General features: G+C 43.0%; 1 protein-coding gene across 1 annotated transcript in view; it reads left to right on the top strand.

Moving 5' to 3' along the window:
* The window catches only part of LOC136702831 (3',5'-cyclic-AMP phosphodiesterase 4D-like), a 59892-nt gene that overhangs the window by 15020 nt on the left and 22877 nt on the right, over nt 1-21995 (top strand). The window lies entirely within an intron of this gene.

Raw genomic sequence — 21995 nt, 5'->3', positions numbered from 1 at the left:
TTAATTCTATCAACGTTCTTGTTTGGTGTGATCCAAATGAAAATACTTTCCCATCCGGCTGCTATCTGATCTACCAATTTATGTTCGTCTGGCACTCCACGGGGAATTCCTATCGCATCTAAATAAGTGGGCGTGTTTTTAGTTAAGTCGAAGTCATAGTCACCTGATCTTCTAGGCCTATTGTGATTAGGAGTGGGTTTGTGCGTGCCAAACATAATGATTGGGGAAATTAATCTGACCATAGCACAGAGGCCGTGACTATCCGTGGGTAGTCTTAGCAATAGAGTTAACCCTCCGCAATAACAATACAGTCCTGCTCTAGCCTATGGCCCTATAGAGTTACCGGAGTCATCATTGAATATAGTGTGGCACCATTTAGGATTTATGTTACCTAAGTGTTTTGCACTCCGTGTCTCGTCACCTGCGCCTTGAGCCGGTGTTGTTTGCTATGACTGGAAAAATGTTTACCAAGGCAGTACAATTAGCGGGATTAGCCATATGTGTTAAGTTAATCATACACTTAAACCCTATTGGGTCTTCCCTCGGGAATAATGGGGCTGGACCTAAAAACAATGTTGGTCTGGCTGCAGCACATGCTATGCACCCGTCCATGTTAGCTTCTCTGGCTTGCGCATTTATCCATCTAATCCATAAGTTACTCCCTTAAAACCCTGTGCTTAATTTTACGATTTGTTCGGTTGTCCATGTAGAATAATCTGTTCCCAATATAGACTGATTCCCCCCACTGCTGTCTGTCATGTTTTTTGTGTCCTCAACGGTGTCGGCTGTTGGTTTATTTCTAACTCTGACCTTAATCCATCCCACAGGGTCATTACCACTTACATCTACCCCGACCCCTATGAAAAATGCTGAAGACTTTTCCCCATTAGGGTCGGCTTGCCACTCCAATGCAATAGTTATCAAATTGGTTATTGGCTCCCCCTTATGCCCCAGCTGATTTGTACCACATTTAACCACTTCACATAAGTTCACTGTCCATGCGGTTGTCTCACCCCAATAATAGTCTAATTCTATACCTCCCCAGCGTCTGATGCATTTTGATTTAGGCTGAGAGATGGTTGATCGTTTGGTTCTGTTTAGCTGTGAGGTCGGGTCTTTAATTGTCACGTTTGCTGGGCGTACTATCACTGAAATATTGACAACTGTTCCCTCTACCGTTGTTAATTGTTCCTGCGTGGAGACAATGGCCAGTATTATTATCATTATACCCAATAGAGTAATGGTTATGGTTACCCGGAGCCATATCAGAATATCTGGAGGAAGTACTGGTTGGTTATGGTGTCTGTATTTTGTCCTGTCCCACCCCCCTTTTCCATACCAAGCCATTATTAAACAATCAATGTGTTTCCCCACTAAGTTTCCTTATACTTAATAAAATATTATCTATACTCTATATGTGTAAGTGTCAAAGTTACAGGGTGCTTTGTTTTTTTTTTTTACAATTTGTTTAGAAAGTTCAACCTGCAAGGAAGGAAAAAGGGAAAAAAAATTAAGAGTCCAAGCAACCTGTAAAGAAGAAGAGTCCACGACAACCTGTAAAGAAAATAATAATGTGTTCTGGATCATCAAGAGCTTCAGACAGCTCTCCGGTTACACCTGTCGTTCGCAGAGTGTCCAGCTGGCACTTGTTACTAATTAGATGCTTGCTTCTCCGTCTGGTGCTCCTCTGGTGACAGTGCTGGCTTGCACTGAGACAGGTGGTACCATGAGCTGCCTTTACCCTTGAGTCGTACCGCGTGGCTGGTTCTCTCTGTCACCCGGAATGGGCCTGTCCAGCGAGGCTCTGACCACTTTCACTTAATGGCTCTCAGATACACCCATGGAGCCACGGCCACCTCGGGAGGTATCTCATGCTCCTCATCTCCTCCTCTGTTTCTCCGTACCTGCACAGATAGTTCCTCACACACTGATTTTAGTTTCAAAAACAGTTGACGATACTCATCTGTGTTCGTCCCAGGCGAGCCCGCATCAGAACTCTTGTTTTTTGGGCCTGGGAATGCTACGCCTCTGACCAGTTCAAATGGGGAGAAGCCTGTGCTTCTATTAATAGAACTCCAAATACTGATCAGGGCAATTGGTAGGGCATCTAGCCAATTCATGCCCGTGGTCAGTGTAATCTTAGCTAATTTGGACTTCAAATTTTGATTCATCCTCTCCACCTGACCTTGTGAGGCAGGATGATACACACAACCATAGCTATGGCGCAGCTCCAACGACTGCTCCACCCACTGCAGTGTTTTGTTCGTGAAATGACTCCCATTATCTGAAAAAAATTTCCTAGGAAACCCATGGTTCGGAATCCAACTTCCATCAGAGTGGGAACTGCCTCTACCCACCCCGAGAATCGATCTACAACTACCAAGAGATATCTATATCTTCTAATGGGGTCAATCATATCTGTGTAATCCATTTGAATCTCATGTCCATGAGAATCTGGCAATGGAAACCTTCCTGGAGCTAGTTTAAATGCTTTTGCTACGTTCTGTGTGTTACAAATCTGACATTTAGTGATGTAATCAACCACTAATGCTGACATGAATGGGTGCCACCATTGTTTTAGATTTTCCAGTGTCTGTCGTCTTCCTACGTGTGCCACTGTGTGTGCTTCTTCTAAAACTGCTTCTGCTAGTGACATTGGTAAAACTACTTGTCCTTCTTGTGACGTCCACATCTGACTGTTTGGGCTAGCCCCCTTTGCTAGCCATACTGACTTTTCTTCTGGACCTGCCTGATCCTGTATGTGTCTAAGCCCTTGTCCTGTGAGAATCGGTTCCCAGGGTACACTGGAGTCCAACACAAGCATGTTGTTGGGTTCCGTGTATCCTGCTACTCTTTTTGCTGCCTCATCCACAGCTTCATTCCCTCTGTTTATTATTGTGTCTCCCTTTTGATGTCCTTTACACTTCACAATCGCTACCTTATTTGGCTTGTGTATAGCTGCTTCCAATCGCATCAGTTCTGTCTTGTGTTTGACTGGTTTCCCTGTGCTTGTGACATATCCAACCTGCTTCCAGTGTGGAATGTCTACGTGTGCAGCTGTTACTACGTACGCTGAGTCACTATAAATAGTGATGTCCCTTCCTTCTGCCACTTCTAGTGCTGAAATTACTGCTAGCAGTTCTGCCTTCTGTGCTGATGGATTTTGTTTCACCTCCTCTGCTATAACTGTCTGAAACTCATATGTTTCCCCCTTTGCTTCCTGAACTACTGTGTATCCTGCTCTAACTTCACCTGTATCTGCCCTGTACCCACACTCATCTGTCCATAAATTCCATGACCCTGGAATGGGTGTGGCTTGTAAGTCTGGTCTTACTTTTCTTTGCCTTTCTACCTGTTCCTCACACTCATGTGGTGGACCTTCCAGCATCCCATCTGCCATGTTAACTCCTTCGTGTGTGTAGGTGATGTTGGGTGCAGTCAATGCTTTGTGAATGTGTCTCTATCGCAATGGAGTGAGTGTGAACATCTGTGAGTTTATGTACGCTACTACTCCGTGTGTGGTTAGAATGCACAATGGATATCCTGCTACCAGATGTGCTGTTTTCTGGACTAATTTGGTCAGTCCTGCTACATTTCTTGTGCACTGTGGCTGTCTCCTTTCTATAAGGTCCAATGGGACATTTAAATACATTAGTACTGCTCTACCATCCCCCTTTTTCTGAAACAGTACACCATTTATCACAGTGTCTGTTTCAGAAACATCCATGTAAAAAGGTAGTGAATAGTCAGGTCTGGCTAAGTCAACTGCAACGGATAAGGCTTGTTTAACATCTATAAACACCTGTTCTGACTCCACCGTCCAAGTGAGCTTACCAGACAAATTTCTCATCCCTAGAGATTTCACCATGTCTCTAAGAGGTTGTGTATGTCCGACAAAGTCAGGAATGTATTGTCTGCTGTAGCCAGTCAGTCCTAAAAATGCTAACATGTCTTTCACCATTTCTGGTCTTGTGTGTGACAGTATAGCGGACAGGTGTGTAGCGGACATGCCCGTGGAAAACTGTGTTACTACTCTCCCTAAGAAAGTAACCCTAGATCTGCAGCACTGTAATTTCTGTTTGGATACTTTGTACCCCGCGTCTGCTAAGCATTGAAGAACCGCCTTGGTTGATTCAAGGCAGATTTCCGGTGTGAATGCACATATATCTCTGCAGTGTTCCGTCAATGCAATACAGAAAAATGCGTTAGCCAAGTCAATGCAAGTGAACCATTTCATGTCTGGACCTAGTTCCGACAGAGCGGTGTGCGGTTAGGAATCGGAACAGTGGCAGTAGCTAAGGCTGCATTCACGGCTCTTAAATCATGGGCCATCCGATATTGGCCAGGCTCCTTTTTCGGAACCGGCAGAATCGGTGTGTTCCATTCTGATTGACACGGTTCCAGGATTCCGGCCTCCACCAAAGCCTGGACCGTTTTATCCAAGGATTCAACAGCATCTGGCTTGTGTTTATATTGGGGAATCCAAATTGGTTGTGTAATATTCATACAAAAAGAGACAGGTGTCTGTCAGGACTGAACAGAAAGCTGACAATCGCGGAACACAGTAGATAGTTTTTTAATGACGTTATCCAAAAGAGTAATCACAAGGCAAGCAAGGTTCAAAAACGGGGAGCAAACAGTACCTCAGAGGAGAAGCGAAAACCGTAGTCAGAAACAGGCAGAGTTCAAAAACCGAAGCATACAAACAGTACCAAAAGGGACAAGGCAGGAGACGTAAACCGGGAAAACAGGCAGGAAGTAGGCAACAAGAAATCGTCAGACTGATTACAAAAGAACGCGTTGTATGTTGGGGTGAACCAAAGCAATACTCGGCAGAGAACAGTTCAATGAAAGGGGTATAAATAGGGAAACTAACAGGTGTGTGTAATTAGAATTCAGGCGAGGGAGACCGGTGGGTAGTCATGTGACTGGCGGATGCATTCTGGGAATTGGAGTCCTGGGATGTAGGCGTGACAGTGTCTGATTAGTGTATCCTACATAATCTGGGCCTGTGGACCACAATGTGTCAGGTAGTGATGCCAATAATGCCTCCGTCAGTGGATGATCAGAGTCCTCACAACCATGGTGTCTAGGCAGCAATTGATGGTGCAATGTGACTTGGATGGGTGAGTTATCAGTGATGTGATATGTCTGTGTTGACTGTGAAAACACGACACCAGGCAGCTGGGTCCGGACCCAATCCGTGGCCTCATTTGCTCTTTTTACCATAGGGCCCAACTGCTTGGCCTCGTGTCTCGGATGGAGAGCTAGTGAAATTTGTGGTGCCGCCGTGTCAGACAGTTTGTACCAATTGTGTTGTTGTGGTGTTAGTGAGACAGGAGATGCCACCCCTTCAGGACCCACATAAATCCCTGTGGTGTCAACCGACCACTGTGTACCCTCTAATTCTGTTTGAAAAGCTTCATAGTAAGTTAAATCTCCCCCTACATCATAGAACAGGGTGACATGGAATGGGTCGGGCGGAGGGACGTAGGGTGCCATGGCTGTAATCCAAGGCGACCACTGGTGGAACAAGGCAATGAGTCGTGGTGACGGGTCCGTCTGTCCAGTCACTAAACCCCAGTAAATGTCTACTGACTCATCCTGCTGAGGTCACATCAGGTACATACCATCAGTGTACCCCACCACTGCCACAGTTTTGTGTCCGTCCAACCACGAAAGTGTAATCCCATTTGGTTGACATAAAATAGTGACTCCCATTTTCATCAACAAGTCTCTACCACAAATGTTCACGGGTGCTTGTGGTGCAATTAAAAATGAATGTGACACAGTCTGTGTACCAGTGCTGACTGGCAAATGTCTTGTTTTTGGCAGTGATGTAGGTTTCCCCGAGAAGCCCCTTACTTGCACAGTGTGTTCGCTCATCAGATGTGTGGGTAATACTGGGTTGATGGCTGACCATGTGGCTCCCGTGTCTACCAGAAAAAGGATTTTGGAGGCCCCCACAGTTAATTACAGCATGGGTTCTGCCCTGGCCCTGCTGTCCTGGTGCTCCTCTGGGCCCCGTCAATGTCCACCCCACGGCTCCATGCTGTATTGGCCAGCAGGAAGATGTGATGGCTGCCGCCTGTGGGTGTGGTGCCTGGTGTGGATAGCCAGTGTCGGTAAAAAGTGGTGCCCTACATTGTGCTGCCCAGTGGTCCAAGGCTCCACATCTTAGGCACGCCCCTGTCCGGCAGCGGACCCTGCCCCTCCACCTACCATTACCCCGCCCCCTGCCCCCTGATTAGGGCTGGTATGGGAAATATGGACTTGGTCCATAATTATAAGGTGGGTTTTGTGGTGGCCCTGATTGGGTTGGCATATATGTTTGTGTGTTCATGTATGTTTGTGATGGTTGCATATTTAGTTGTGGTAGTGCAGTCATAGGCATCATGGTGTCAGACTTTGTTTGCTTTTTGTTATCATTTATAGATTTCCTGGCTTCTGCTAGTTGAACAGTTAGTAGGTCTCTTTGTAACTTAACTGTCTCCTTGTCTTTATTATCTAATTTTTCCTTATATTTGTTCATATGGAACAAAACGTGTCTAACCCACAGGTCATGTAGTGCGTCAGGGCCCATATTAGGATCGTCCTCAATTTTGTCCTTTATGAGGGCTGGCAAGCCTTTCAAAACTGCAGTTCTAAACCAAACCACCTGCTGCCCCCTAGCAGAGTGAACCCCTGTAGTGTTAGTCCAATCCTCAACTGCTTTACCCATATATTCCCCTGGGATAAGTTTTTCATCCCAGGCATATAATGGGATTGTGGATGCCGCTCTGGTAGGCCACATTTCTCTCATAGCGTCAGTGAGGCGCTGCGAGTGAGCGTGGAAAAGATCATAGTTAGGTTGAGTAGATGTCTGAGACTGTCTCTCTATTTCAGCTGCTTCCATGGAACTAGTCAATCTTTTAATAATGTTTCTAAAATCCCCAAGTGCTAGAGTCATGCCACCAGTCAGACTGTCCAGCTTTCTAATCCAAGCGGCCGCTCCACTACATAGAGGCGGAAGCTGGTCGGCCAAAGTCTGTGCATCAGTCAGTGATAATGGTACATATTTATATGTTCCTGTGCTAGTGGCCACTAATGGAAGCATAGTGCCGACATTAGTGTCAGTCCTATACCTGTCAGGCGGGTGTCGGTGTCTGGTGCTTCGTCTCAGAATGTCCGTTCTGTCAGAGGTGTGCATGTCACGTTCTAAAGTCTGTTGTTGTAGTTCCAATTGTCTCTTTTCTTCTAATATGAGATTTTCCATGGTACGCAATGTATGGTTCAAATTAGTCATCCGTCTACCACCACGTCGTCCGTTCGCACTGTCCTCATCATCTGCTATATGTCCCTCATCATGGTCAGATTCATCAGTTGTGACATGGCCCTCTAGATCTGCTTTAATCGTGATGTTTTGTTTAGTTTTTTGTGGCATCGGGTTCTTAAATGGTGTTGTCAGTGTTTGTTTATTGTCAAGGCGCGGCTTATCCTGTTCTACATAATTTCCCGTGGTATCTATAAGGTCAGAACAGTCGGTGTTAATATTTGAGTGTGGAATTGAAATTGACTCATGTGGCCTTCACAATTGAAATGGATCATGTTTTTGTGCGTTCGTGTGTGTGAAGTTGTGGGCTGCCTGCTCACGAGCAGAGCCCGTCCCTTCTGTGTCTGTCTGCACACTCACTTTGCCTGAGTCTACGCTAAAGACAGGCAGGATAGTGTCAGGTGGTGGGACCTGGCCTAAGTTGTATGGCGGAGGCGGAGGTTTAGGCTCCTCCCCCTTGTGTTTTGTATACTCACTTTCCACTTCCGCCTTCTGAGCAGTAAGTGAAACAGCCTTCGACTGTGATGGACCTGGTGTTTTCAGTGTAACAAGCTGTGGTGTCATACTGAGGAATGCCATTTTAATAGTTATTAGCTCCGCAATGTCCGTTTTAGCTATTTTTAAACTTTTCTTTGCCTTAGCTCTTTTGAAAAGGCTAGCCCTACTAACCTCTGCTTCAGCCTGCCGTAATATTTGCTCCAATTCTCTCTTCATCTGATTAACGCAGGTTATCAAAGATACAGCATCCCCTGTGTGAGTTTTAACCCACGTGTCAAATCTCTTGAGCACACGTTTGTGCACGATATCCCGCTTTTTCAAATTTATTACCCCCTCTCTCACTCCCTCAGCTATCATTTGAATATGCTGAACTAACGGTTTCCATTCCCAATTCCCCACGCCGTAAATGGCATTTAATTCATTATGTAAATCTCTAGTAGTAGCCATGTTGTCTGTAAGGAGCTGATTAAAAAAAAAATTGGATCTCACCTGAATGGGTCTTCGTTCTAGTTCACTCTTTAATTGCAAATCAATTAACACCGCAAGGTTTCATCACAATTCAGAGTGAATAAAACAGCTTCCCAGGGTCTGCACTTAGCGCTCTCCGCCTCAGTTTATTAAAAAAAAGAAAAAGTCCAAGGTTTAGAGTCAAGTTTTCAAACTCAGCCAAGAAAAAGCAGTACTACCGCAGCCCTGTGATGAATTTCACAGGTGAATAAAAAACATAGGGCGTGTCTTCAAACACAGTATGTAATTAGAAGCAAGCCAAGTCTAATTTACATTAAGCATCAAACCGACCCACGGACCGAAACAGCTCTTTAGTCAGAAACAAATAACACACCAATAGATTAAACAGAATTTGTAATAAATTGAAAAAGCCAAAGAGTATATTTTAGATAACCTTACACACTTATCAGTCAACAAGCCACAAAAGTACCTATTATGTGCAGTAACAATTTCCAACCAAACAGAACAAACATCATCAGCACACTGTTAAAAGGCAGTCAAATTATAAGATATATTATAACAAGTGAATGTTTTTTGAGAACTACTGAAATAGCAAGCAAGTTACAAAATATATTATGATGAACGAAAAGTTCAAACCGAGGCAGAAAATAAATTGTTAACACAAACTACCACAATGAAAAAAAATGCAAACTGAACCGGAAAAATAAGATTCTTTGTACAGTAAGTAATAAGCGAAGTACAAAATATATTTTTATCCACAACAAGTCTAAGTCATCAATAAAAATCCAAATGAACCCCAAGAAGAAAGGAACAGAATTTTGAATCTGAGCAGGTGCTCTTGTTCAAATAGATGGACCAGTTTATGCAATCCTCTACCTCCCTCTAGCGGGCAGAAACGTACTCAACAGTCATGTAAACAGCCCCTAATTATGGCACAGCCTTTAGAACAAACAAATCATGAAATACACACTCAAGTTACATTAAAATCCACCTGTTGCGGGAACAGCATCCGCTCGCGGGAACAGCTTCCGCGACTGATTATACTTTAGGGGGGACTAAACCCACGGACCGACCTTCGAACCGAGCAATTATCTCGAAACCTCGTCAGGTTCCGAGGGGAGCACGCCAATTCTCAGTCCCAGGATGGGAACAGCATCCATCTCAATATTTAAAATTTAATAACTAATTTTTTCAAACAAGCAACCCCAAAAATATACACTGATAAGAAATTATAAAAATATATATATAATAAATTGATTTGCTCTATACGCCACTCCGGGCCGCTGTCGGGCCAGTCCAATTTAGAGAATTCAATATGCAGAATTTGAATATAACAGGGTCTGCGCACCCACCTCAGTAAATTGCGGCCGCGAGAGGAACTCGCCCGAAGTCGTCCGCTGTCTGGACCTTCCGCACGTCGGGGTCACCAATTGAAGATTAAAATGTTCTTTTGGACCGTTCTCAAAGTAATTAAAATTTAAAAAATATCCAAAAGATCAAAAATACACCCTCCCTCTTCGGGGAGACGTGTTCATTCCGGATGAGTCGCAGAAACCAGTCGAGTGAAGTTCAAAGCAAATCAAAGTATTTATTTAACAATACTGGATCCAGAAGAACTAATACATGAAAAAAAACAGTTTAACACCCCTTCCACGTAAAGCTCTGACCTCTCCAAGATCTGACTCCACAGTTATACCCCATATGACATGTCCCCTGCTGGCAAGGTGTTTCTGGCTGATTAGCATATATTAATATGCCTAATTTCACATGTTATTACTCAGCTCTTTCGCGTGCAAGTTTCACATGCATCCCGTGACCCCAAAAACATTCATCATAGCCCTTCTGACAGTATACATTTTCTTTCCCATGCCTCCTCTTCTGTGAATAAAATTTAGCGAGACACTAATGCACTTCAAGGTCAACAGCATGCCCCTACACTTCAGCCCCCCTGACCAACACTTGTGATTAATGTGAGCGTGCTAAAAGCCTAAAGTGCACATCTGTTCAAGGTTAGACGTTTAAGAATTAAGAAGGTGAGTCATCATGCCAGTTAGTCATTCATATAAATGCATATAAGATACAAGATTTCACACAATTATAAATGCTTAATTTTAACTAATCATCATTTAAGGATATTTGTCCACAAACATAAAGTAATAAAATTGTTTCCTACAACAATATAAGGTAGGTTATTTGGGCCATTCACACATTTGCGGACTTTATGCACTCTGATAATGTCCCGACCTAAGAGGAGCATGATTTTTCTGGGTCTATATCGAGGATTTGGTGTGCTAGTGACTTTAGGTCAGGCTGATGAAAAGCTCCATCTGGGGTTAGGATCTCGTCTCTGTTGTTAGGAATCTCATTAAACTCTGTGAGGCTTGTCAATGGGATACAAACAGTTCCATCAAGAGATGGACCTCATATGCATTAGCTATTTGTAGTGGAGTATGGACCGGACAATGAAAAATCAAAATGAAGAAATAAAGAAATGAAAAGTTTTGAATTAAATCTTTCTCACTCTGACCAGGACCTTTGTCTGGTCCCGAAGTCAGCATTCCACGAACCGCAGGGATGCAAAGATCCTGCAGCCCCCACACACTCACAGAACCTTACGCACACGCATAAGATCTAAACATCAAAAGACGGACTGGGACACATGGCCCCCGACACCCTTCCTCCCCTCAGGAACTAAAGATAACAAATCCACTTTATGATGCTCTTAGACTAAAAGGACATCAAACAAAAGGGGGGAGTTATAATCCCGTTTTATGACGAAGTGGCACCTAAGGGTCTCGTCATTATCGCTTACAGAATCAGCAAATGGTTAACGAAAGTGACCTTGGTTGAACCCCCGTTGACTCATCTACACGACAACCAACGGCATGGACCAACAGCGACCCCAAATGGACACTGGCGAAACTACGCCTCGCTTGGGGTCGCCTAAACAAATGACGGAAATGAAATCAAATTCTGATTAAATGTGTATAAACAAATGTATTAATGTCACTTTCTGTGCCCTCAGATGAATGCCCACCTTCTAATGAAATGATGTATATTGCTGTTGTCAACCATGAAAAGAAGTTCTGTTTCTGATTAGAAAAGTGAATTAAACAACAGAATTAATACTTCTAACGTATTATTGTAACTGGGACGTAAACACAATGTACCCAAGATGAAATCTTATGTAAATGTTTGATATTAATAATCCAGTACGCTCATTGTTATATGTTACTAAAATGTATAAGGAATTTCAATACGCAAAATTTATATTCCGTTTCTGTGAACCGCTGATTCAAACTCCCCCTCCTCTCTCTCTCTCTCGTGAGAGTCACGTGAGCCCGAGCTCGCATCCAATCGGAAAAGGACGCCTCCCATTAGGGCGTGACCCCGCTGGCTTTGAAAAACAGTTCAGCTCGGCACACAAAACAGTTCAAACAGTTCAAGAAGTTCAAGAGGAAGACGGAGAGTGAAAAACGAAGAGAAGCGAGTTGGAAAAAAAACGGAGAAAAGAGAACAACAACAGTTCAAGGAAATCCGAGGAACTTCGAAACAACAAAGAGATCAGCAGAGAACATCGCTCCAAGCTCCAAAACCTCTCCAAAGCGAGACGCTTTCTCCTTCACGCCGACGAAAGAAACAAAGAAGAACCTTAAAGGGACTTCATCAAAGCTTACAAGAGACGTCTTGAATTAGCTAGAGTATGAAGCCTTCCTAATACGTCGAGTGATTTGAATATATTCTTTTCTTTTAATTGTGTTTTGTTTTATTGCCCATCGAAGTGTGATCTCACGAGTGATCAAAGTAGGCGAAACTTATTCGTGGCCAGAATAAGATATCAACCTTTTTGATTAGTTGATAGCAGATATATTAACGTTATAAGCTGACTTCTGAGGGCATTACTCCTGGGAAACCGAACAACGAGACAAGCTAACACTCTGAAAAAGCCACTCCACTCCGGTGAGAAACCAGCCACGCCTGCGACTCTCCAAAGAGGGGAAATCTTGATCGACGCCGCTCTGCCTGAAGCCGAGAGCTTCTAACTCAACCGGAAGGGAATCTCCTTCACAAGCGGGCCTGTCTCTCACTACGTGGAAACGACGAGAAACAACCCCAGAACATGGAGACTAAACAGCAGGACGCGACGGCTCGGTGAAACGGCAAACGAGTAAGCTAGCAAATCTCACACTTTTCCAGGAGCTGATGCCTAATTAAGTCCCTTTATAATTTACCATTAATTAAACCTTAGTTAGCAACAATTTAGTCACAAGCCAGAAGTGCCTAGCTCACCTTAAGGTCAAATCGGTTTCCCCTGCGGTGAGGCCGTGAGATTACAAGGTTATGCTATGTTAATCAAATATCTTTCTTCTTGTTAATAAAACTTTCATTATTTAAAATCACAGTGTATGCAGTTTGTTCATTAATTTTCCTGACAATCCTGAAGTACTCACTTAGCTTGATTATTACCCATTCTCAAACTAATTATTAATGTTTTAATTGCTTAAGCTAATTATTAACTTTAATTAATATCATTAAGTCAATATCAGAGATCATAAGAGTTTGGATAAGGTCAACGCTATAAACACAAACTATAAATATAAATATAGAAATATATTCATATTTCACGGTGTATGACCAACATACGCTACATATTCTACCTGTAGGTCCCTTTACTCCAGCACATGTTTTCAAAATGTAAGGGACACTTGGACTTTTGTTCCCAAACAGATCAAAGAACTGTGAGTGAACAGTTGCTCTGTTCATCCAAAATGGCATACAACTTTAATGCTCTGTGTATCTGACCAGCTGGATATACCTTAACAAGGCAAATTTTAGAGTAGGAGCGATCTGTCTGGTGTCCATCACAGACATCAGTACATTTGTTTGTGACTTCAGGTTGAGGTTCAGTTTCTTCCTCCTCCCCGCCATACTCTGGAGGGGGATCCACTTTTTTAATCCAGGATGCAGGTCCAGGTGAGTGAAGTGGTGAAGTGTGATGTTTTTCACTTTTGCATTTAAAACAATGTACTTTGGATGTACAATTATTTGCTATGTGTTGTTGAAGAACAGCACTTAAAGCACACATTGTTCTGCCTTAAGAACCGCTTGCAGTCCTCAATTGTCTTTTCTTGAAATGCACAACACTTGCATAATGGATGTGGTTTTCTGTGGATAGGGCACAGTCTTGATATTTTGTAGGAGGTCAGCCAGTGTCAGAGGCTCCTCCTAGAAACACCTCAGTTTTGTGTACAGCTATTTCTTTCTGTTTATTTGGCCAAAATATTTTCTCTGCCCTAGGAGCTGTGTCAGTGTGAGAGATGAAGCTGTAACTTGGATCATTGCCAATATTAGCCTCTTGACTAACAAAGTCCACAAAACAGGAAAATGAAGGATAGGGAACTTGCTTTTGTCACTTTTATGCTGCACCCACTGAAGCCCATTTTTCCTGGAGATGAAAAGGGAGTGTTTATACTATTGGGTTAACCCCTCTTGCAGTATCAAGGAAGGAAGGGCCTGGCAAGTCTTCATGTTTTGCCAATTTAAGCTCCATCAATGGATCACTTAGTTTTGTTCTGGGGTTTGTCGTTGAATTGAAGCAAGCCTGTAGTCACAAGCTCAAGATGAGCAATGTATTTGACAAAATCATTTACGTTTGTGTCATCAAAATTGGTGTTGGGTGGATAATTTACAGAGGTTGCATTGTAGTCCTCAAATCTGACGTTGGGAGATTGCTGCGGGGTGAGATGTGACAAACAAGTGTTGCTGGAAATTGGGATAAAGGGTTTGGCTTCAGGTTTTAAAGCTGTGGTTAAAATGTTGTGACTGGGATCAGGTTCTTTTTTCACAGGTGCTTCACCATTGCACAGTTCTGTCACTCTGAATTTGGCTTGATCCAGAACATATTGTCCGCAGCTGTCTCTTATATATAGTTAAGTAATTCCATGTTTGCTTCAAGCTTAGCTTTTTCTAACTTTAAAGTAATTTCTTCCTCAGTGTATGCAAGGCTGCTTTTGCAGCCTCAGCTTTGATCTTTGCTGCTGCAGATTGTGTTTTAAATGTGCCTCTTTACCATACTCTGATGGCTGTTCACTTGCTACGTGGGATGATGTTGTTATCATCTTCCAAGTGTAGACTGCGTTATGTTGCCTGCTGGAAGTCGTGGTTTCACTGTACTGTCCTTGCTATATGTGCTGGATATAACTTGACCGTCAGCTAAACGCCTTCTTAACACCAAGATTCTAAAACAGCTGTCCCTTTGATGTTGCAAAGAAAGGATGAACTGTAACATACAAAAGTCTTAATCAATCCTTTGATCACATATAAATGTACAAAAACTCTGGTATTGTTACACTGTTACAGACTTTAGCTTACTATTTATCTTGTTTATATTTATAACTTGAAATGTATTTATTATTTATAACTGTTTACATACAAATTTTCATTGTCTCCATCCATTGGCATTAATCACATTGCAACTGCAGTCAAATATAGCATCACCCTCAAACCTTACAAGTCATCTTTTTTTTTTTTAATAATGATGTGCACTTTAAGATACTCAACTGAACAATCAATATATACCTACAATGCTACCAAAGGCATAAGATGTATGCAGATGTTACTGGATTTAAATAACAAACAACCACTTTCAATGCCATACATTCTCACATTTCCTGGTTTTACCAACATATAGCATTCACCTTTCTTAAGGGGACCACAACACAATATACATGAACAGAAAGATAACGTGGAAAACAGCGGCCCCACATGACTACAGCCAGAACAGAGCATTTTGTCTAAGGACACTTACCTGTGAAAGTGGTTTTACCTGTGTAGCTTACAAGAAGGAAACAATTATAAACTTGGCCTGCATCACAAAACCAGGCCTGCAGCCAGAGAAAATATGTCTTGGATGGCCCTTAATAGGCGGGTCCTCAGGAGTGTCCTCAGTAGAATAGATTGAAGGTTGATTGTGGCTTGGTGAAAGATGATTGCGGTTTGGTGAAAGATGTGTGCGGTTTGCTGAAGGATGATTGTAGTTTGGTGAAGGATGATTGTAATTTGGTGAGGGGTGATTGTGGTTTTGGAGAAGGATGATTATAGTTTTGTGAGGGATTGTGGTTTGGTGAAAGGTTATTGCAGTTTGGTGAGGGATGATTATGGTTTGGTGAGGGATGTTGGTGGTTTAGTTTTAGAGTACATAAGGAGCAGTGGCGGATGCTGATCTTTCAAGGAGGGGAAGCTCAATTTCGGCCTACATCATAAAATGTGTCGGTTTATTTATACGTAAATTCTACCCTCCGTTCCTTTTCAACAAAATGATCTGTGACCCTGTCGTACCAACAAGGCGTCTTTTCCAGGGACTTGACTAGTGTCCTCTCAATAGCCAGCTGAATGCCGTCAGCTTTGTGACGGTGGAGGGGCTCAGCAGCACCCGCTGGACAGAAACTGCGATAGAAGTCAGAAAGAGTGATAGAATTGTAAAGAAAGAGTGTAGAATTGGAGAATTGTCTCCAAATACAAGCAGCTACAAAAACCCCACCAGCAATAGAAGCTCGATTTGTCGCTAGTCGTTTTTAACAAAGAAAATGCCGCTAAGAGGATTAAGAAAGTCTGGTTCAACGCAAAACAGAATGCAAATGTAATGCTCCCTCGGATCGTTACACCAAAGGATCGCTGATTCGCTCATTTCGCTGTCAATCAAAAAGGGATTCAGCCTCAGACAGATCATCCAATCATCATGCAGAAGCTGAGCGTCCGGGCCAGCCGAGGCCAGCACACTGCCCCATAGACGCTGAGCGTCCGATGGGCTGGACAAAGCCCAGCATTTATCCAATGACTCGTCTCGTTTCCCTGCACTTCGCTGCTTCTCCATTGAACTCTGTGGTCAGCGTCCGCACTGTTTAAATCACTGTTAATCTGCGCGAATGATTGAGAGGAAAGCCGCGTCTTTACCAGTGATAAGAAGCTGATTCTGAACAAAAGTTAATCGCGTTGTAGTGCATATTTATTCAATGACACGTACACACAACAGTATATATCTGATCACTTATTTTTTTACATTTTAGGGGAAGCTGAGCTTCCCTTGCAGTCTTAGAGCAATCGCCGCTGATAGGGAGGCAATCAGAGAGAGAAAGAGAATACACAGAAATTGAGTACAGAGAGACAATGTGTTCAGAGAGAGAGAGAGAGAGAGAGAGAGAGAGAGAGAGAGAGAGAGAGAGAGAGAGAGAGAGAGGAGGGAGAGAGGGAGAGAAACAGAAAGAAAAAGGGGAGACAATACAGAGAGACAGTGGAAGAGAGGAATAGAGAAACAAAGAGGGAGAGAAGCTGCACTGTTGGAAGGTTGACTTAGTAACTGGGAGTTGGACACTGGACTTGGGCTGGACATTGGGTTTGGACAACTGTGTTTTTGTGAAAGGGAGGCCCACAATGATGAGTCTGAAGTAAAAATATTTTTTAAAATAAACTCAACTCTGCCATGAATAAAGAGTCTCGCATCATGAGGAGAAGCTTCTCCACTCGGAGACACTCCTGCATCAGGTACGTCCACATTTACCCACAGTCCCCTGCTCCTTAAATACTAGAGTACACATTTCCCCACAATCCCCCACTTCTTAAACACTATAGTCCATATTTACCCACAATCCCCTGCTCCTTAAACATTAGAGTCCATATTTACCCACAATCCCCCCCTCCTTAAACATAATTTTAGGGTTATGTGGGATTTGGGATTTCCTCTAATCAGTGCAATATGGTTCTGTGGGATTAATTTTTTCTTCTGGTCAATGCGGTAAAACTTGGATTGGTTTGAAATCTGTGATCATGTGCTGTGTGGTTTGTTTCGCTGCTGAAAGCCTTGCCCTAGAGAACCACATCAGAATTTGGTCATCCTTTATGCTGGGGCACCAACTGTTATGCGCTAGACGGTATGGACAGAGCTAGAATCAGTGCCAAACACTGATTGTTTAAACACAAGAGTGTCACATAAATACAGTCACGTTTTAAATTTAAACCCCACCAACTAAAGTCAGTGTCATGATGTTTGGTTCCTCTCAGTGCTTCTTAGTTCTAAGGTATTCAGCAGATGCTGTTCTCTAGAGGGATCTACAATGATGATTTTCCTCAGAGAACACATCTTCACAGAAGCAGACTGAAATAAAATATTGAAATGCAAGAGTCTGTGCTGAATCCTAAAGGGAGACACAATAAACACTAGTGAATCACTAGAGGTGTCTCCTGAGACGGACAGACAGCTCTATACATCAAGTACATTCAGGATGTTTTAATAAGAGCCAGTGTATAGATCATTTAAAAACTTCACAAAGATCAAATCAAATCAAATCAAATTTATTTATATAGCGCTTTTCACAACTGATGTTGTCACAAAGCAGCTTCACAGAATTCCAGTAAGACAAGATTTGACATGAAATGTAAAGACAAATGTAAAACCCTCAAGTGAGCAAGCCAGGGGCGAAGAGTTTTCAGTGAGCATTTATAGACATTGAGGGGCTCTGCATTTCTGACTCTGGGGGACTGTGGAAATCTGTTCCTTTGTCTGGGTCCAGGACAGGGAAGAGACCTAATGCTTGTGTTAAACTGACATGAAAGTTTTTTTTTTTCATTCATTTTCTGTAACCGCTTATCCAGTTCAGGATCGCAGAAACACACCCTGGAGGGGGTGCCAGTCCTTCACAGGGTGACACACACTCACACATTCACTAACACCTTTTGAGTTGCCAATCCACCTACATACATGTGTTTTGGGAAGAAAACCAGAGCACCTGGAGGAATCCCACACGGAAACGGGGAGAACACACCAAACTCCTCACAGACAGTCATCTGGAGCGGGGCTTAAACCCACAACTCCAGGACCCTGGAGCTGTGTGACAATGACACTACCTGCTATGCCACCATATAGCTACACTTTGGTAGCACTGCAGTGCTGCAGGTGTCTCTGTCACCCAGCTCCAAAATCCTGGGGTTGTGAGTTCAAGCCCCACTCCAGGTGACTGTCTGTGAAAGTCAGTGGGCAGGGTTCTAAATTCATTATTATACTATTATTGTTTGGGGGGTGAGTAGTAGGCTAGGCAAAGGCTAAGCTAATTTTTGGCCCTGGAAAAACGTTAGGTGGTTAGGGACAATGTACAGAAATTAAAGAATATCACTGTTTTTAAAATTAAATCATTTTGTCTATTGCCTATGCTAGATTCAGTGGTGGAGTTTACATTTTTATAGTGTTAATAAGTGAAGTTATGTAATAACATAATTTTGGGAGTAGGACCACGCCCGAACTCCTCCTCTCAGCCTTATATATACTCTGCAAATTCACGTAATTTCCGCGTCGGACAAACTCACCTCATTAAGTTCAGGAGATGGATCTCGACTCAACTGCTTCACGACATCAGCTCGCTCCTCCGCGCTGGGTCATTCCTGCTGGTCCCCATATTCGGAACCGTGTTTGGCCTTTATCAAGCCCACTGAGCCTCCTGTTTTAAACTCGCTCCCGCCTCCACCCCTTCTCCACCCTTTTCTCATATTCATTTATCTAACGGGGGGGGTCTGGCTTCATACGCGTTCATAAGCCGCCCTGAACTTCCCCAAAAGACTTCTGAGTTCACCTCCCCGTTTCAGCCTCTACGGGCATGGTCCGTACTAGCAAAATTACACTTTTTGAAAGTATTTAATATGTCCACTCTCACTGATTCCCATTGACTCATTGTATGGCTTAATGTACGTGATTTACACAGTTGGTATACACATTCAAGAGACTGAAAAGGTATGCATTATCTAATGTGGTGGGCCTGTCTGGTCCAAATTGCCAGGGTCGATATTTTTGTCCCATTCCGTCCCTATATATCACTTTCCTAGATACCCAAGGATGCTTTCAAATCAACACTGAACTGAATGCCAATTCATTAAACAATTAAGACACACAGCCAAACGCACACAGGGTCCTCTCAACCAGGAACAAACATCCACATGGATAACTGCAACAGGCACTGGAGGATCACCCAGGACAGAGGGATCATCTCTATCTGGGCACACACAGATACAGAACTTCATTCACACACACTCATTCAGTCACCCCAGGACAGTTATTAGAGAAGCCAATTTCACCTAACCTCCATGTTTTTGGACTGTGGGAGGAAACCCATGCAGACACAGGGAGATCATGGAAACTCCCTTCAGAACAGGAGGTCCATTCTGAAAGGACACGCTCACTCCAGAACAGCTAGAGTATAGCCACTGATAACTAGGATTTTCTATGATTCTCTGGTATCCCGGGTGGTTGCTAAAGTTCAGTTCAAGTTGTTACAGTGTTGTGGATCCTACTTGTATATGCTGTTGTAGGTGGGGGTACTGAATTATTGATAGTTAAAGTAGGTTTGGATCTAAAACATTGGCCTCACCCTGTGAGTTTCTTTGCTGAGGTCAGAAAATCACTGCAGGAGAGTGTCAGCATCCAACACCAAAAATATTGGGACATTGTGGAACAAAACCGTAGCGGTCAATCTGTAGATGTTGTCTCTCTTTCTCTCTCTCTCTCTCTCTCTCATGGAAAGTCGATTTTTTTTTATGTCAGAAAACCAGCTGCTCCACATTTTCAGGATCAATGCTTTAACTGTTTTCCTCCACAACTTTCTCTCTGTATCTTGGTATAGTGGAGGCTGTAGCAGTGTCTAAGAGAACTGAAGAGTTAAAAATATATCATAATAATTAAGATTAAACTAAAGAGAATATTAACAGAATACCTAACAGTAATAAAAAACTAACAAGAAGAACAACTAGAAAAAACTTCTATAGTAATAGCAGTAAATTAACAGACTATGCTTAGATGTGTATAATATACAATAAAGGCTACATAAGGGGGACAGAGTTAATTGTGTGTTGAATTGTGTGCAGCTTGTGTTGTGTGCAATGTGTGTTGTACAGTGTGTTAAGGGCAGTCGTTGTAGCAGGCTGAATGCATGTAGTCCTGTGTTGTTGCAGCTGTCTGCCAATGGTGCTGCACTAAGGGGACGACTCATGGAGGGCATCAGTGCTCACTGAATGTCCTCTGTCATGTCTGTTGGGTCACTTCGTTCTTAACGGACAATCCGTTGGTTTGTGTAGGTTTCCCAGATCTTTCCTGTCACTGGTGTGTCATATTCTATCCACTGCCATCAACAGCATGCTACAGTAACATCCCACGACTGTTATGGCCTGCAATACAGTAATTAGAGCATCCTGCTTCCCAGAGCCCTATGGTGTCACAAAGTCTGTTCCCAACACAACAGCACGTGTCAGAATGGAAACACATGCACCCGGATAAATTTTTATACAAACCGGATTCCAAAAAAGTTGGGACACTAAACAAATTGTGAATAAAAACTGAATGCAATGATGTGGAGGTGTCAACATCTAATATTTTATTCAGAATAGAACACAAATCACAAATCAAAAGTTCAAACTGAGAGAATGTATCATTTTAAGGGAAAAATATGTTGTTTCAAAATTTAATGGCAACAAATCCCAAAAAAGTTGGGACAAGGCCATTTTTTAACCACTGTGTGGCATCCCCCCCCCCTTCTTCTTACAACACTCAACAGACGTATGGGGACAGAGGAGACCAGTTTTCTCAAGTTTAGAAATAGGAATGCTCTCCCATTCATGTCTAATACAGGCCTCCAACTGTTCAATCGTTTTGGGCCTTCTTTGTCGCACCTTCCTCTTTATGATGTGACAAATGTTCTCTATAGGTGAAAGATCTGGACTGCAGGCTGGCCATTTCAGTACCCGGATCCTTCTCCTACGTAGCCATGATGTTGTGATTGCTGTAGAATGTGGTCTGGCATTATCTTGTTGGAAAATGCAGGGTCTTCCCTGAAAGAGATGATGTCTAAATGGGAACATATGTTGTTCTAGAACCTGAACATAGTTCTCTGCATTAATGGTGCCTTTCCAGACATGCAAGCTGCCCACGCCACAAGCACTCATGCAACCCCATACCATCAGTGATGCAGGCTTCTGTATGGAGCCTTGATAACAACTTGGGTTATCCTCATCCTTTCTGGTCTGGATGACATGACGTCCCAGTGTTCCATAAAGGACTTCAAATCGTGACTCATATGACCACAGAACAGTCTTCCATTTTGCCACACTCCATTTTAAAAGACCCCTGGCCCAGTGCAAACGTCTGAGCTTGTGGAGCTTGCTTAGAAATGGCTTCCTCTTTGCACTGTAGAGTTTCAGCTGGCAACGGCGGATGGCACGGTGAATTGTGTTCACTGACAATGCTTTCTGAAAGTATTCCTGAGCCTATTCTGTTATTTCCTTGACAGTGGCATTCCTGTTTGAGGTGCAGTGACGTTTAAGGGCCCGGAGATCACGAGCATCCAGTAGAGTTTTATGGCCTTGACCCTTACGCACAGCAATTGTTCCAGATTCTCTGAATCTTTTGATGATGTTATGCACGGTTGATGATGATAACTTAAAAGTCTTTGCTATTTTATGCTGTGTAACAACTTTCTGGTATTGCTGCACTTCCTGCGCAACAATGGTGGAATTGGTGATCCTCTTACCATCTTGGCTTCAGAGAGACTCTTGGTCTTGGTCTTCCAGCTGTTCGTTATATGCTCAATTTCCTTTTCCAGCCACTTATTGCTACTTGTCCCAACTTTTTTGGGATTTGTTGACACTGTGAAATTTTGAATCAACATATTTTTCCTTTAAAATG

This window comes from Hoplias malabaricus, chromosome 1 (assembly GCF_029633855.1).
Source record: "Hoplias malabaricus isolate fHopMal1 chromosome 1, fHopMal1.hap1, whole genome shotgun sequence".
Taxonomy (NCBI): domain Eukaryota; kingdom Metazoa; phylum Chordata; class Actinopteri; order Characiformes; family Erythrinidae; genus Hoplias; species Hoplias malabaricus.
This window is presented reverse-complemented; position numbering and strand designations above follow the sequence as displayed.